At 39.0% G+C, this 3,565-nt stretch overlaps 1 non-coding gene across 1 annotated transcript; it reads left to right on the forward strand.

Moving 5' to 3' along the window:
• The first annotated feature begins 3,000 nt into the window (after positions 1 to 3,000).
• Positions 3,001 to 3,105, forward strand: LOC141503614 (U6 spliceosomal RNA). Its single transcript, XR_012472960.1, has one exon. It is a non-coding gene; the product is annotated as a U6 spliceosomal RNA (small nuclear RNA).
• Positions 3,106 to 3,565: the final 460 nt, after the last annotated feature.

Genomic DNA, 3,565 nt, shown 5'->3' on the forward strand with positions numbered 1-3,565 from the left:
TTCTGACCTTAGGTCAGGTTTCCCTTGATCTTTGTATGTAGCAAGGGGAGTATATCAAAAGATTTTGTACCTATTGGCTTTACTGTCCCACCTCAGTAAATAACCTCTTTCAAAAAGTTATTTTAAGACTGACTGACTAAAATCAGTTAGTTAAGACTGACCAATCTTTCTCAACTGATAATCTAGGATAAAAACACATCAGTCAACAGCATTAGAGAATAAACTGCCCCTCCCCAAGGATAACCCAAGGAAATGTATGGCTTATTTCAAGACCCAAGACTTGTCTAAGAGAGTTGAAGTTGTGCTAAGAATCCTTACTTTATATATACACTACAGTGGAAAGATAGTGCTTCAGTGAAAGAGAAGATTGCCTGCAGGATACTGGGAAACATGAAGTGTGTGCATTGGGAAGCCAAGAATGAGTGGTAAGGGAAATTGCAGCAAAACTTTCTTAAAAATCAACCATTAGTCACTGCTTCATTTCTTCCTACTAAATATCATCTATTCCCCCAACAGATCATTTCGTACTCTCCCTGAACCTATAAGCATTTTTATGGTCTGGGTTTCATCAATCTCCCAAACAAGTCCTTACAACCAGACATATCATCATCAAGATTAAGCTCATTAGTGAATTGAGCAGACAGTGAGTTAGGTTGACAAAAGAGAACATGTTTTCATCTAGTCCTCAAATATAAAAGGAATTGCCGAGTTATAAACAAAGAAAAGTTTTTTTTGACAAGGTCCAGTCACTGTCTTACCCCAGTGAAGTCATCTGATCATTTTCTATTTTTACATTTTCATCCTTCTCAGTAAATCATCATTTTCTGAGGTGATTTTTTTTAGTTTATTCAATTCCATTCTCATCAAGAAGTCAATCTCTGTGCCCTGTTACTTTTTCCAAGGGGAATATGATTATCTCCCTGAGTATAAAGATTCATGTACTACAAGCCAATATTGGCACTTTAAAGCAAATCAGTTTGGAAAGTTTTGAAAAGACTGTTTCATACCAAAGTTGGAACGTTGATCATACCAAATAAGTAAATAAATTTATCACCATAGTTTTGCATTGGTGCTTCAGTATGGCCTAATCACAAATGTGACAAAGGAGAACATATGCGTTCTTGTAGGTAGGTCCCTACTAGGATAGATCAGCTTTCAGTACAGGTTCAATGTTGAACTGTGCTCATTATCTATGGATCAGATAAAGGGAACAGAGCCTCAGCACCAGAAGGCAGGCCACTTCAGGATTTATTCTTTCAAACACAGCAATTCACAAAGACCTACTCATTTGCAAAAGGGTTAAAATCCACGTCAATTTCCATCAAGCCCTCATCACCTCTCACCTAGATTATGTCAAAAGCTCTTACTTGGTTTCCCTGCCTGAATCCTCCCAAGTCCAATTCATCCTCCACTCAGCTGTCAGTGTTTTTCATCAAGCACAAGCTAACAACATCACTCCCCCTTCTCAATAAACACTGGCAGGTCCCTTTTACCTACAAGGTCAAATGTAAGATCCTGGGCATTACAATGTAGGGGATGAAGGAAAAATGACACATTAATGCACTGTTGGCAGAATTGTAAACTGATTCAACCATTCTGTAGAGCAATTCTGAAGTATATACTGAAAGGGCTGCAAAACTATGCATATCCTTTGACACACCAGTACCACCACTAGGACTGTATCTCAGTAGAAATAAGAAAACAAAAAGGAAAAGTTCCATGAATATTTATAGGTGGCAAAGAATTAGGAATTGAGGGGATACTCATCAATTGGGGAATGGCTGCACAAACTGTAATATGTAATTATGATGAAATACTATTCTGTTATAAGAAATGATGAGCAGAATGTTCTCAATGAAACTTGGAAAGACTTACACGAGGTGATATAGAGTGAAATGTATCAAGGTAGCAGCAGTATTATAAGACGAATAGTTGTGAATCATTTGGCTATTTGCAATACAATGATCCAAGAAAACTCTGAAGGACTTAGGATGAAAAATGCCATCCATCCCCAGAGAAAGAATTGATAGTGTTTGAAAATTGAAGCAAACTTCTTTGTTAATTTTTCTTGAGGGTTTTTTGGTCTATATTTTCTTTCATAAGACTGTTATGGAGATGTTTTGCATGACTACACATGCATAGCTTATAGCAAACTACTTGCCTTCTTAATGGGACGGGGGTGGGGATTCAGGAGGTAAGGATGGAGGGGAAGAAGGGAGTAAATTTGGAACTGAGAGTTTTAAAAATGAATGCTAAAATTGCTTTTACATGTATCTGGGGAAAAATAAAATACTATATAAACTAAAAATTCCTCTGGCATTGAAGATCCTTCATAACCTGGACTCAATCCCCTTTTTCCATCCCTATTATTCACTACTCCCTTTCCTACACTATCCTATCCAGTCACATTCTTCTGTTGTTTCTCACATGCTATGTCCCATCACTATGGCTGTTCTCTCATACTAGAAATTCCCTTCCTCCTGTCCAGCAACTCTTATTATACCTGGTTTCCTTAAAGCCTTAGCACTACCCATCTATCACATAAAGCATTTCCATCCTGATCATCTCAGCTTTGAATGTCTTCCCTCCTTCTGTAAGTTACTTTTCATTTTTAATCTACAATTTGCATATACATATTATATATTGACTGTCTCAACAGAATGTAATGTCCTTGCGGATAGGGGACTCCTTCCTTTCGATTTTTCTATGTCCATTCCTTAGCACATGGTTGGAAAAAAAGTGGTGCAGAATGATGCTTTAGGACCAAGTGCAGATTGCTGCCTCACCAATGAAAGAGATCCCTAAAGTCTTAAATTCAGACTTGCTCCCCTGAGCACAAAAAATGGTTGCCCATAAATATGGACTATTTAATAGTCAGAAAGAAATATCATAAGCGGGAGGGGGCGAGGTCTGAAGAGTTTCCAACACCTAACAGAGGATTTTACATTGGATCCTAGGGACAGCAGAGCAATTGCTACACTGACACAATTAGTGTCTACTGTTCGCTTCAGCAGCACATAAACTAAAATTGGAATGATACAGAGAAGATTAGCATGGTCCCTGCGCAAGGATGACATGCAAATTCGTGAAGTGTTTCACAATTATGGTCTAGAAAACCCTTATTCCAGGCACAACAGGACTAACTGGCCCCTAAGCAGCAAAACAACCCATAGTCAAGCCATAGCATAAAGAAAAGATGAGCACAGAATCTGGTAGGAAAAGGCTGGACATAGGGCCTGGTGGCTCCCAGCACTAGGCAGAGTCAACTGCTGAGGTGAAGTTTGGCAAGAACAGAAAGAGTGAACCAAGGTCAAAATCCAAGTCAAGTCAACATCATTCCCTCAGAAAGCAGGGCATAGCGTCCATGACCAAGCAGCACTGGCCTACAGCACTACAGCATCCAAAACTAAGGGAACATACAGTCTTACCCAGACAAAAAACTCTGTCAAAGAAACAGACCGGATAAATAAAGTGATAAAAATGCCAGATGCAGGGAAGAACTGGTGTGTAAGAGGCCAAGGAAGAAACTCATAAGAGAACATGGGTGTGTGTGTGTGTGTGTGTG

The sequence above is a fragment of the Macrotis lagotis genome, chromosome X, assembly GCF_037893015.1.
Source record: "Macrotis lagotis isolate mMagLag1 chromosome X, bilby.v1.9.chrom.fasta, whole genome shotgun sequence".
Taxonomy (NCBI): domain Eukaryota; kingdom Metazoa; phylum Chordata; class Mammalia; order Peramelemorphia; family Peramelidae; genus Macrotis; species Macrotis lagotis.